At 53.6% G+C, this 14,653-nt stretch overlaps 1 protein-coding gene across 4 annotated transcripts in view; it reads right to left on the bottom strand.

The window, feature by feature from the left end:
* The window catches only part of ache (acetylcholinesterase), a 52,512-nt gene extending 38,313 nt beyond the window's left edge, over window positions 1-14,199 (bottom strand). For 2 of the 4 annotated variants that reach the window (XM_038786853.1, XM_038786854.1), the window contains exon 1: window positions 13,698-13,845. The gene's annotated coding sequence lies outside the window, so the exon portion shown is untranslated. Of the gene's footprint in view, window positions 1-13,697; window positions 13,846-14,010 lie in introns of those variants that run through there. The other 2 variants (XM_038786849.1, XM_038786852.1) reach the window with 2 other exon arrangements.
* Window positions 14,200-14,653: the final 454 nt, after the last annotated feature.

Raw genomic sequence — 14,653 nt, 5'->3', positions numbered from 1 at the left:
GGCACAGCAAGATCCCAAGGACGGCGAAGGGACGAAGGCTGGGGCCGTCGCTTTTATCGAGGGGTAAATATTGGGCGGGGCAGGAGGCCGGGCGCCCCGGGTCTTCTGTGAAATAGTGGCTGTGGGATCATTTCTTATCCGCCTGGGAGAGAGAGAGGGGGCTCCTGGGAGTGCTGCTGTAGTGCATGTTGAATAGGGCGCTTCTGGGAGAGAGTCCCTCTGAGCCCAAGAGGCCATTGCCCCAACTGGAACAACAACTTGCGCAGTTTATCGTTGAACATCAATATGTGTCAGATGCTATTGGACTGGAGAAGGCATCACGTTAAATCTCCATCCTATCCTAATATTCAGATACTGGAAATTCGAGCACTTCAAATGAAACTGGGACAGGAATCATGAGGTTTTAGATGTTTGGACATATCCCTCCCTAACAGCTGTCGTCCCTCTCTATCTATTTGACTGTCTCCATCTGTAACAAGCCACTCTCTCTGTGTTTTCCTCCCTATTTTGTTGCTATCTCCCACTCTATCTGCCCCTAACTCCCCATCAGTTTTCCCTTGTGTTGCCCATTGCTGTTTCTCAATGTGATTCAACCGGTCTAAAGATGTGCAGGTCAGGTGGATTGGCCGTGCTAAATTGCCCCCCAGTGTCCAAAAGGTCAGGTGGGGTTACTGGGTTATGGGGATAGGGTGGAGGCGTGGATTTAAGTAGGGTGCCCTTTCCCAGGGCCGGTGCAGACTCGATGGGCTGAATGGCCTCCTTCTGCACTGTAAATTCTAAGATCTATGCTCTCAACTAAAGACAACGCAGCTCCTGCATATTGTTACCAGGTCGAAAAAGGTGAACAATATACTTGTCACGGGTGACAATCTCTCTTGCTCTGCTGGTCTGCCCTTGATCAGTAAATTATGGGCCTTTGGGACTCCTGATCTGTCACATTGGGTTCTGTAGCTGTCTGGTTTGTTTACGTATTCCGCGAGCTCTAATTGGCCCTGACCCATTCCCCAGGGTCCAATGATGTAATATTGAGAGTGAATGTACACTTCATTCAACTATAAACCTGCAACTGGCTTTGTCCGTCCATCGGCCATATCAGATCTCTGAACTCTGAACTCTGAACCAGAAGCACCACTTCAGGGACATGACCCCAACCAGCGAGCTGACACTCCCGGTGCAGTGCCTGAGAGAGTGCTGCACTGTTGGAGGGGCAGCACTGTGTGCATACCTGACTTTTCATAGAATTTACAGTGCAGAAGGAGGCCATTCGGCCCATCGAGTCTGCACCGGCTCTTGGAAAGAGCACCCTACCCAAGGTCAACACCTGCACCCTATCCCCATAACCCAGTAACCCCACCCAACACTAAGGGCAATTTATCACGGCCAATCCACCCTAACCTGCACATCTTTGGACTGTGGGAGGAAACCGGAGCACCCGGAGGAAACCCACGCAGACATGGGGAGGATGTGCAGACTCCGCACAGACAGTGACCCAAGCCGGGAATCGAACCTGGGACCCTGGAGCTGTGAAGCAATTGTGCTATCCACAATGCTACCGTGCTGCCCTGACTGCTGGGAGGATCAGCACAGAGGGGGTTGCTGCCGTGTCGGACGTTCTGTCTGTTGGATGAGATTCAGTAAGGAGAGAGACTGCAAACGAGCGCCCAACCCGCTCGGCGCCAGGACCGAAGGGCAGGGTATTTCCAAATCGGCCAGATGTTCCAGCTCGTGCCGGCCTAGAAATTATGGCTGAACTGTTTGTAAACAGCAATATTGGCCTAATTATACCCGGAGAGGAAGCTGCAGGACTAATAATAGAGCCCTGTGCTTAACTCTGCGCATAGCATTGGCAACGTTTCGGGCACATTTTCCAAGTATTCCATGTGGGCTGTCATTGACACCCTGGGCAGTACGGCTATGGAGGTCAGACAGAGGCAGTGCTTCATAGCAACAGCTGGTCCCTGGCCTAAATTTATAGGGGAAATCACAGTCCCCACTGGCACCTTGCCAGCTGAGAAACCCACCTCTCCAAATCCAAATGCAATCGTTCCATTCACGTGTTGAGATCTTGTTTTAAATTCAAATGGCTCTCGCAGCCGTTATTTTTCTAAAATATCTCACGGAGCCAGCCGACACCGAATGGATCAGGTGCTAATAATCTTTATTATTGTCACAAGTAGGCTGACGTTAACACTGCAATGAAGTTACTGCGAAAAGCCCCTAGTCGCCACATTCCGGCGCCTGTTCGGGTACACAGAGGGAGAATTCAGAATGTCCAATTCACCCAACAAGCACGTCTTTCGGGACTTATGGGAGGAAACCGGAGCACCCGGAGGAAACCCACGCACACACGGGGAGGATGTGCAGACTCCGCACGGACAGTAACCCAAGCCGGAATCGAACCTGGGATCCTGGAGCTGTGAAGCGATTGTGCCAACCACTATGCTACCGTGCTGCCCCGCCATTTACCCACCAGCTTCCTCTGAGTTACCAAACACTCCATTTCTCTCTCTTTTACTCGCCATCTCTATCCACCTCTCCATCTTATTTGGGAGCTATCTTTATCTCCCTATTCCTGTTTTCCTACCTCACCCTCTATTTCCGTTTTGATCTCCTGCGCTGTCCTGTTTGTAGCTATTTGTGTCTGTCACACTTTCTATCCGTAGTAATCTGTGTCTCAATCTGACTCCAATTTTACATCAGCATTTCTCTATTTCTGTCTGCCTGTCTGTAATTAAGACTCTCTATTCATTTCTGCTTCCCTATCTGTGCCTTTCTCTCAGAGTTTACCCAGTTGCATCTGTCAGATGGTATCTGTCTCTGCCAATCCCATTATATCAAATCTGCAATTTTCTTGATAATTGCTGAATATCAATGGAGTGGGCTCGAAACCCATTGGATGGGAACTATGGGATGTTTATTCAGGCCTGCTCAAGTCAATGAACTCGCCCCCTTAATTCTCCTAACTAGGGTGGGTCAATGCAGCATAACTGGATTAGGAAAAGGAGAAATTTCACAGGCATGTAATTACATTTCCAACTGTACAGGAAATAGAATCATCTATAAATAAAGGATTTACACATCATCATTTACAGAGCGTAGGGTTGCAAAAGATGCACTCCCTCCTCTTGGTACCAAAATATTGGGTGTCGATTTCAGCTCTGTTGAAGGTTCTCGATTTCCACTGAGGGTGATATTGGGCAAATTTTGGGATGTGTATTTACAGGATGTGTGTGGCCACTTCTTTTCCCTTTGCTTTCTAACCGACCGCTCCTACACAATATGACATTTCCTGGCCCCAAGGAATGTCTGGGACATTTGATAATTGACTGAATAACTCAGGGTTTCTCTTAGTGAAATCTCCCAATGTGTTTCACAGCAAACTGTTTGGGGTAAAAACAGAATCCAGTCAGGCACAGGGGGTGGCAGGGCAGCGGGCAAATTCTCTGGCTCAAGGGGGAAGTTTTAAGTCGCATTTTACACATGCGGAGAGATGGAGGAGGGAGAGGTGGAGGAGGGAGAGGTGGAGGAGGAAGAGGTGGGGGAGAGAGAGGTGAGGGAGAGATGGAGGAGGGAGAGGTGGAGGAGGGAGAGGTGGAGGAGGGAGAGGTGGAGGAGGGAGAGGTGGAGGAGGGAGAGATGGAGGAGGGAGAGGTGGAGGAGAGAGAGGTGGAGGAGGGAGAGGTGGGGGAGAGAGAGATGGAGGAGGGAGAGGTAGAGGAGAGAGAGGTGGAGGAGAGAGAGATGGAGGAGGGAGAGGTGGAGGAGGGAGAGGTGGAGGAGGGAGAGGTGGAGAAGGGTGAGGTGGAGGAGAGGATGGAGAGGGAGAGGTGGAGGAGAGAGAGATGGAGGAGGGAGAGGTGGAGGAAGGAGAGGTGGAGGAGGGAGAGGTAGAGGACGGAGCGGTAGATGAGGGAGAGGTGGAGGAAGGAGAGGTGGAGGAGGGAGAGGTGGGGGGGAGAGAGGTGGAGGAGAGAGGTGGAGGAGAGAGAGATGGAGGAGGGAGAGCTGGAGGAGGGAGGTGGAGGAGGGAGAGGTGGAGGAGGGAGAGGTGGAGGAGGGAGAGGTTGAGGAGGGAAAGATGGAGGAGGGAGAGGTTGAGGAGAGAGAGATGGAGGAGGGAGAGGTGGAGGAGGGAGAGGTGGTGGAGGGAGGTGGAGGAGGGAGGTTGGGATGGGATATGGAGGAGGGTGATGGAGGAGGGAGGTGGAGGAGGGAGGTTGGGGAGGGAGGTTGGGGAGGGAGGTGGAGGAGGGAGGTTGGGGAGGGAGGTTGGGGAGGGAGGTGGAGGAGGGAGGTTGGCGAGAGAGGTGGAGGAGGGAGGTTGGGGAGGGAGGTGGAGGAGGGAAGTGGAGGAGGGAGGTTAGGGAGGGAGGTGGAGGAGGGAGGTGGAGGAGGGAGGTTGGGGAGGGAGGTGGAGGAGGGAGGTGGAGGAGGGAGGTTGGGGAGGGAGGTGGAGGAGTGAGGTGGGGAGGGAGGTTGTGGAGGGAGGTGGAGGAGGGAGGTGGAGGAGGGAGGGTGGGGAGGGAGGTGGAGGAGGGAGGGGGGGAGGGAGGTTGGGGAGGGAGGTAGAGGAGGGAGGGTGAAGGAGGAGGAGGAGGAGGGAAGTTGGGGAGGGAGGTTGGGGAGGGAGGTTGGGGAGGGAGGTTGGGGAGGGAGGTGAGGAGAGAGGGGGAGGTGGGGGGGAGGTGGAAGGTGGAGGAGGGGAGGTGGAGGGAGGGGAGGAGGGATGGAGGGGGAGGTGGGGGGGAGGTGGGGGGGGAGGTGGAGGAGGAGGTGGGGAGGGAGGTTGGGGAGGGAGGTGGAGGAGGTAGGTGGAGGAGGGAGGTGGGAGGTGGAGAGTAGTGGGGAGGGAGGTGGGAGGGGAGGTGGAGGAGGGAGGTGGGGAGGGAGTGGAGGAGGGAGGTAGGGAGGGTTGGAGGGAGGTGAAGGAGGGAGGTTGAGGAGGTGGTGGATGGGGGAGGTTGGGGAGGGAGGTTGGGGAGGGAGGTTGGGGAGGGAGGTGGAGGAGGGAGGTTGGGGAGGGAGGTGGAGGAGGGAGGTGGAGGAGGGAGGTTGGGGAGGGAGGTGGAGGAGGGAGGTTGGGGAGGGAGGTTGGGGAGGGAGGTGGAGGAGGGAGGTTGGGGAGGGAGGTGGAGGAGGGAGGGTGGGGAGGGAGGTAGAGGACGGAGGTTGGGGAGGGAGGTGGAGGAGGGAGGTGGGGGAGGGAGGTTGGCGAGGGAGGTGGAGGAGGGAGGTGGAGGAGGCAGGTTGGGGAGGGAGGTGGAGGAGGGAGGTTGGGGAGGGAGGTTGGGGAGGGAGGTTGGGGAGGGAGGTGGAGGAGGGAGGTTGGGGAGGGAGGTGGAGGAGGGAGGTGGAGGAGGGAGGTTGGGGAGGGAGGTTGGGGAGGGAGGTGGAGGAGGGAGGTTGGGGAGGGAGGTGGAGGAGGGAGGTTGGGGAGGGAGGTTGGGGAGGGAGGTGGAGGAGGGAGGTGGAGGAGGGAGGTTGGGGAGGGAAGTTGGGGAGGGAGGTGGTGGAGGGAGGTTGGGGAGGGAGGTGGAGGAGGGAGGTTGGGGGGGAGGTGGAGGAGGGAGGTTGGGGGGGAGGTGGAGGAGGGAGGTTGGGGGGGAGGTGGAGGAAGGAGGTGGTGGAGGGAGGTTGGGGAGGGAGGTTGGGGAGGGAGGTGGAGGAGGGAGGTGGAGGAGGGAGGTTGGGGAGGGAGGTGGAGGAGTGAGGTTGGGAGGGAGGTTGTGGAGGGAGGTGGAGGAGGGAGGTGGAGGAGGGAGGGTGGGGAGGGAGGTGGAGGAGGGAGGTGGAGGAGGGAGGTTGGGGAGGGAGGTAGAGGAGGGAGGTGAAGGAGGGAGGTTGAGGAGGGAAGTTGGGGAGGGAGGTTGGGGAGGGAGGTTGGGGAGGGAGGTTGGGGAGGGAGGTGGAGGAGAGAGGTGGAGGAGGGAGGTTGGGGAGGGAGGTGGAGGAGGGAGGTTGGGATGGGATATGGAGGAGGGTGGTGGAGGAGGGATGTGGAGGAGGGAGGTTGGGGAGGGAGGTTGGGGAGGGAGGTGGAGGAGGGAGGTTGGGGAGGGAGGTTGGGGAGGGAGGTGGAGGAGGTAGGTGGAGGAGGGAGGTTGGCGAGAGAGGTGGAGGAGGTAGGTTGGGGAGGGAGGTGGAGGAGGGAGGTGGAGGAGGGAGGTGGAGGAGGGAGGTGGAGGAGGGAGGTTGGGGAGCGGTTGGGGAGGGAGGTGGAGGAGGGAGGTGGAGGAGGGAGGTTGGGGGGAGGTTGGGGAGGGAGGTTGGGGAGGGAGGTTGGGGAGGGAGGCGGAGGAGGGAGGTGGAGGAGGGAGGTGGAGGAGGGAGGTGGAGGAGGGAGGTTGGGGAGGGAGGTTGAGGAGGGAGGTTGGGGAGGGAGGTTGGGGAGGGAGGTGGGGAGGGAGGTGGGGAGGGAGGTGGAGGAGGGAGGTTGGGGAGGGAGGTGGAGGAGGGAGGTGGAGGAGGGAGGGTGGAGGAGGGAGGTTGGGGAGGGGGGTTGGGGGGAGGTGGAGGAGGGAGGTGGAGGAGGGAGGTGGGGAGGGAGGGGAGGAGGGAGGTGGAGGAGGGAGGTTGGGGAGGGAGGTTGGGGAGGGAGGTTGGGGAGCGGTTGGGGAGGGAGGTGGAGGAGGGAGGTGGAGGAGGGAGGTTGGGGAGGGAGGTTGGGGAGGGAGGTGGAGGAGGGAGGTTGGGGAGGGAGGTTGGGGAGGGAGGTGGAGGAGGGAGGTTGGGGAGGGAGGTTGGGGAGGGAGGTTGGGGAGGGAGGTGGAGGAGGGAGGTTGGGGAGGGAGGTTGGGGAGGGAGGTGGAGGAGGGAGGTTGGGGAGGGAGGTGGAGGAGGGAGGTGGAGGAGGGTGGTTGGGGAGGGAGGTTGGGGAGGGAGGTGGAGGAGGGAGGTTGGGGAGGGAGGTGGAGGAAGGAGGTTGAAAATGAAATGAAAAATGAAAATGGCTTATTGTCACGAGTAGGCTTCAATGAAGTTACTGTGAAAAGCCCCTAGTCGCCACATTCCGGCGCCTGTCCGGGGAGGCGTTGGGGAGGGAGGTGGAGGAGGGAGGTTGGGGAGGGAGGTGGATGGGGGAGGTTGGGGAGGGAGGTTGCGGAGGGAGGTTGGGGAGGGAGGTGGAGGAGGGAGGTTGGGGAGGGAGGTGGAGGAGGGAGGTGGAGGAGGGAGGTTGGGGAGGGAGGTGGAGGAGGGAGGTTGGGGAGGGAGGTTGGGGAGGGAGGTGGAGGAGGGAGGTTGGGGAGGGAGGTGGAGGAGGGAGGGTGGGGAGGGAGGTAGAGGACGGAGGTTGGGGAGGGAGGTGGAGGAGGGAGGTGGGGGAGGGAGGTTGGGGAGGGAGGTGGAGGAGGGAGGTGGAGGAGGCAGGTTGGGGAGGGAGGTGGAGGAGGGAGGTTGGGGAGGGAGGTTGGGGAGGGAGGTTGGGGAGGGAGGTGGAGGAGGGAGGTTGGGGAGGGAGGTGGAGGAGGGAGGTGGAGGAGGGAGGTTGGGGAGGGAGGTTGGGGAGGGAGGTGGAGGAGGGAGGTTGGGGAGGGAGGTGGAGGAGGGAGGTTGGGGAGGGAGGTTGGGGAGGGAGGTGGAGGAGGGAGGTGGAGGAGGGAGGTTGGGGAGGGAAGTTGGGGAGGGAGGTGGTGGAGGGAGGTTGGGGAGGGAGGTGGAGGAGGGAGGTTGGGGGGGAGGTGGAGGAGGGAGGTTGGGGGGGAGGTGGAGGAGGGAGGTTGGGGGGGAGGTGGAGGAGGGAGGTGGTGGAGGGAGGTTGGGGAGGGAGGTTGGGGAGGGAGGTGGAGGAGGGCGGTGGGGAGGGAGGTTGGGGAGGGAGGTGGTGGAGGGAGGTGGAGGGAGGTTGGGGAGGGAGGTGGAGGAGGGAGGTGGGGAGGGAGGTTGGGGAGGGAGGTGGTGGAGTGAGGTGGAGGGAGGTTGGGGAGGGAGGTTGGGGAGGGAGGTGGAGGGGGGAGGTTGGGGAGGGAGGTGGAGGAGGGAGGTTGGGGAGGGAGGTGGAAGAGGGAGGTTGGGGAGGGATGTTGGGGGGGAGGTGGAGGAGGGAGGTGGTGGAGGGAGGTTGGGGAGGGAGCTTGGGAAGAGAGGTGACCTGAAGGATAGGGATGTGGAATGGGAAAGGATGTGGAAATTTCCAGATTTCGGCCGAGATTGTGAACGGGCCTGGGGCCATTTAGATACATTTTTGTTCTGTTCCGTGGACAGAAATAGCTGGATTTGGATGTCGCACAAATCTGTGTGGGTCAGGAAAACCCTGTCAGCTATGTGGGATATGTGAATATATGAATAAGATTAATTTGATACATAGATAGTGTAATATCTCCCCTTCAGTGCTGGGATAATTACACAAAGCCCTGTCTATATCTCCGATATACCAGATCAAACAGATCATAGAATTTACAGTGCAGAAGGTGGGCATTCAGCCCATCGAGTCTGCACCGGCTCTTGGAAAGAGCACCCTACCCACGGTCAACACCTCCACCCTATCCCCATAACCCAGTAACCCCACCCAACACTAAGGGAAATTTAGGACACTAAGGGCAATTTAGCATGGCCAATCCACCTAACCTGCACATCTTTGGACTGTGGGAGGAAACCGGAGCACCCGGAGGAAACCCACGCACACACGGGGAGGACATGCAGACTCCACACAGACAGTGACCCAGCCGGGAATCGAACCTGGGACCCTGGAGCTGTGAAGCCATTGTGCTGTCCACAATGCTACCGTGCTGCCCCACAATGCTACCGTGCTGCCCCACAATGTTACCGTGCTGCCCCTACATTTATCTATTACATAGATCTACATTTATATACAACCAGCCAGCACGAGGCGAGGCCACTCAGCCCTTCGTGTCGGTGCTGGCCTCTTTGTTCCAGCTCCTCCCATTTCTGTAATATCTCCTTTTCCAAACACTCCTGAGATGTCTCTCCCTTTCGTACTCCCCCCCCCCCCCCCCCCCCCCACACCCCAGTATATTATCCTCCTGAATTACTGAACCTCTTGGTGATGGGAACTCTTTCTCTCTTATCTACATCAATCAGTTTGAAAACCTCGATCAAATCTTCCCTTAACCTTCCTTGCCCTCGGGCGTACAATCACATCTCCTGTCGTCTCTCCACAGAGGTGATGCAATGTGTATGCATCATCCCAACTTATAGATCAAAGGCCAACGCCCTTGAATTGCCAATTTTTGTACCACATAATCACCACGAGCGAGACACGTCCCTCCACCCTTCCGACGTGGGCTAGTTTCTACCTGTCCAATGGCGATATCCAACTCTTTCTACCTCTCTCTCTCTCTCCACTACCTGCCTATCGTTGGACTGTTTATTCTTGATTCAAACACGCCCCTGTTTCCTTCCTTCAACAACAGATTGCATGTACACAGCATCCCTAATCGAATAAGACATTCCAAGTTTCATTCAATCAAACATAATTTGGATCGCGGTCAATCAGGAGATACAAAGGTCATAAAACCTCGGTCAAACAGGTGGGTTTAAGCAGTGCATTCAAAGCGAAAGTGGCTGGGAGGCTTTGGGATGAATTCCGGAGCTTTCCGGAGCTTACAGCTGAGATAGCAGAAGGCAGAACTGCAGAAGATCAAAGTTGCGGATGTGAGGGAGGCTCGAAATCGGAGGGGGGGAGAGAGATCTTGAGGGATTTCTGGTCAGGGGGAGGTTAGGAAGGTAGGGAAGACGGGGCGAGATTGTCTTTCACACTGACTCTTTCTGCACAATTCATTCCACTGTTAGTCCTTTCATAGCAGAGGTTAACCAGGCCAGTCCTGCACTCACACAGGTCAGCTCACAGCTAGAGTACAGCACTCTATCGTCAGGAAGCAAAGATTGGGGTTGCACTGACATACAGCAGAATGACGTTGGGGACTCAAAGGGTTAAATTATCATAGAATTTCATAGAATTTACAGTGCAGAAGGAGGCCATTCGGCCCATCGAGTCTGCACCGGCTCTTGGAAAGAGCACCCTCCCCAAGGTCAGCACCCTATCCCCATAACCCAGTAACCCCACCCAACACTAAGGGCAATTTTGGACACTAAGGGCAATTTATCATGGTCAATCCACCTAACCTGCACATCTTTGGACTGTGGGAGGAAACCGGAGCACCCGGAGGAAACCCACGCACACACGGGATGTGCAGACTCCGCACAGACAGTGACCCAAGCCGGGAATCGAACCTGGGACCCTGGAGCTGTGAAGCAATTGTGCTATCCACAATGCTACCGTGCTGCCCATTTAGCGTGGCCAATCCACCTACCCTGCACATCTTTGGGTTGTGGGAGCGAAACCCACGCAAACACGGGGAGAATGTGCAAACTCCACACGGACAGTGACCCAGAGCCGGGATCGAACCTGGGACCTCGGCTAGAATACAATACCAGGGATATACTTCTCTGGTATAAGGCTCTGGTCAGACCCCATTTGGAGTATTGTGAGCAGTTTGGGGCCCTGTATCTAAGGAAGGATGTGCTGGGCCTTGGAAAGGGTCCAGAGGAGGTTCACAAGAATGCTCCCTGGAATGAAGAGTTTGTTGTATGAGGAACGGTTGAGGACTCTGGGTCTGTACTCGTTGGAGTTTAGAAGGATGAGGGAGGGATCTTATTGAAACTTACAGGATACTGCGAGGCCTGGATAGAGTGGACGTGGAGAGGATGTTTCCACTTGTAGGAAAAACTAGAAGCAGAGGACACCATCTCAGACTGAAGGGACGATCCTTTAAAACAGAGATGAGGAGGAATTTCTTCAGCCAGAGGGTGGTGAATCTGTGGAACTCTTTGCCGCAGAAGGCTGTGGAGGCCAAATCACTGAGTGTTTTTAAGACAGAGACAGATAGGCTCTTGATTAATAAGGGGTCAGGGGTTATGGGGAGAAGGCAGGAGAATGGGGATGAGAAAAATATCAGCCATGATTGAATGGCGGAGCAGACTCGATGGGCCGAGTGGTCTAATTCTGCTCCTATGTCTTATGGGTTGCTGTGCGGATGAGCAACTCCACCGGAGAGCTGCGAGTAATCTGACAGCAGCTCAGCTCCGGACACCTGTTACCGGATCGCAGATCTATTTCCTGGTGTTAAAATCCTGGTGGGATCGGGCCTGGAGGGAGTGAGGCAGCGACTAGCTGGCACTTTGAACTGGTCACTACCACATCCCGCTCTGTCTCTGAACCCTCAACGTTACTGAAACTCAAAGCTGGTGACCCTGCAAAGGGGGACAACTTCAGTGTCGTTCTCGTCAGATTGCCTCACCCCAGCCAGAATCAGGAGAAGGGGCCATCGGCATTTAGCACCCCCCCCCCCCCCCCCCCCCCTTTTTGATTCAGTTCAAAAAATAAGCTACCACAAATAGCACAGGCGCCTTATTATTGTGGTGTTGTCATGGGTACCGAAAGGGATCAATTGCTTCCTCACTCTGTCTCCAATTGCAAGGTGATGCATTGCACATTTTTTAGACACACACTGGCTCAGACCGATAGTCCTGTGGGGTTGTACACACACACGCACACACACACACAGATATATACATACACATATACACACACACACATACACACAGATATATACATACACATATACACACACACACACACACACACATACACACAGATATATACACACACACACACACACACATATACACAGATATATACACACACAGATATATACACACACATATACACAGATATATACACACACAGATATATACACACACATACCCACAGATATATACACACACAGATATATACACACACACACACACACACACACATACACACAGATATATACACACACACACACACACATATACACAGATATATACACACACAGATATATACACACACATATACACAGATATATACACACACAGATATATACACACACATACCCACAGATATATACACACACAGATATATACACACACACACACATACACACAGATATATACATACACATATACACACACACACATACACACAGATATATACATACACATATACACACACACACATATACACAGATATATACATACACATATACACACACACACATACACACAGATATATACACACACACATACACACAGATATATACACACACACATACACACAGATATATACACACACATATACACACACACACATACACACAGATATATACATACACATATACACACACACACATATACACACAGATTATATACATACACATATACACACACACACATATACACACAGATATATACATACACATATACACACACACACATATACACACAGATTATATACATACACATATACACACACACACATATACACAGATATATACACACACAGATATATACACACACATACACACAGATATATACATACACATATACACACACACACATATACACACAGATTATATACATACACATATACACACACACACATATACACAGATATATACACACAGATATATACACACACATATACACAGATATATACACACACACACATACACACAGATATATGCATACACATATATACACACACATATACACAGATATATACACACACAGATATATACACACACATATACACAGATATATACACACACAGATATATACACACACACACGCACATATACACAGATATACACACAGATATATACACACACACACATATACACAGATATATACACACACAGATATATACACACACATATACACAGATATATACACACACATATAGACACACACACACATATACACAGATATATACACACACAGATATATACACACAGATATATACACACACACAGATATATACACACACATATACACACACACAGATATAGACACACACACACACACACATATACACACACACACACACACAGATATACACACACACACAGATATATACACACACACAGATACACACATACACATATACATATATACACACACACAGACACACATATACACAGACACACATAAACACACACACTCTCATATACACACACAGACACACATACACATACACACAGACACTCATATACACACACAGACCCACATATACACACACACACAGATATACACACACACACATATACATATACACACACACACATATACACACAGACACACATATACACACAGACACACATATACACACACACAGACACACATATACACACACACACACTCATATACACACACAGACACTCATACACACACAGACACATATACACACACACAGACACTCATATACACACACAGACACACACACACACAGATATATACACACACAGACACAAATATAAACACACACACGTATACACACATATATACACATATGCACACACATGTACACACACATGTACACACATATTTACACACACATATATAAACTTATGCACACACATATATACATATACCCACACATATCTCCATACACACACATACCCTCCCCACACACACATATACACACACCAATACCCACACACATCCCCCCCCCCCCCCCCACACACACAGGGAAATAGCTCCCCTCACTCTCCTGCCTGTCTGTCTGCGATGTTCATTTGCCGGACTGCCTCTCCCCCCCCCCCCCCCCCACCGCCATTCAAAAGGCACCAACAACAACATCAGCAATAAAGATGCTGCAGGCTGTGGTCGGAGCGGAGACTGTGGGGGAAGTGACTTACCTGCTGGATGCTGCAGACAGAGCCAGACACAGGCAGGTAGCAGCGAAACTCCGGCTGGACAGGGGCACAGGCAGAGAGAGACACAGCCAGCCAGGCAGGAGCTGCTCGTTCGCTGCCCGTGTCTTTGATCCAAGGTTTTGTGTGTGTCTGGGATTGGGGGGGGGGGGGGGGGGGGAGATGAGAAAATGGGAAGGATTCTCGCGATGTTTGCTAAGGAATGGGGGGTGTTCAGATTTGTCCTTGGCTGGGGGGGGGGGGTTGGGATTGGAGACAGAGAGAAGGATGGGGAGGGAATAGCTGATTTTGCATTTACCTGTCATCCCAGAACAAGCTTCCTTCCAGGTGGAAGAATGAATGAATGCCACTGGGCTCTGAAAGCTTAATGTGCCCAGGGGGCGTTTTGCTCTCTGCAAAATACTCCAGATGAATGATTTTCTCCTGCATCCCTGGCCCTCATCATTACCCACTGCCCACAGAATGATCCATTCCATTCCTCCTTCTGCAGAAGCTGCCTCTCCCTCCACCAGTTCACTGAATTGCATTCCCACTCTGCCCCTCTCTGCCAGGAATGTGTCTGTATCCTTTTCAACAATTGACAGGAACTCAAACGCACCACAATGTCGGTGCGCGGACCATTCCAGATCTGAGCCCAGCACGGAAAACATGGTTCATGCCGATTTCTACCAAGTATCAATAGGCAGTAAATGGGGCGGTGCGATAGCACGGTGGGTTAGCACTGTCACTTCACAGCGCCACGGACCCGGGTTCGATTCCCGGCTTGGGTCACTGTCTGTGCGGAGTCTGCACGCTCTCCCCGTGGGTTTCCTCCGGGTGCTCCAGTTTCCTCCCAGAAGTCTCGAAAGACGAGCTTATTAGGTGAATTGGACATTCTGAATTCTCCCTCGGTGTACCCGAACAGGCGCCAGAATGTGGCGACTAGGGGCTTTTCACAGTAA

Source organism: Scyliorhinus canicula, chromosome 29 (assembly GCF_902713615.1).
Source record: "Scyliorhinus canicula chromosome 29, sScyCan1.1, whole genome shotgun sequence".
In the NCBI taxonomy this organism is placed as follows: domain Eukaryota; kingdom Metazoa; phylum Chordata; class Chondrichthyes; order Carcharhiniformes; family Scyliorhinidae; genus Scyliorhinus; species Scyliorhinus canicula.
Note: the sequence above shows the minus strand (reverse complement) of the source record. Positions and strands in the feature narration are given on the sequence as shown.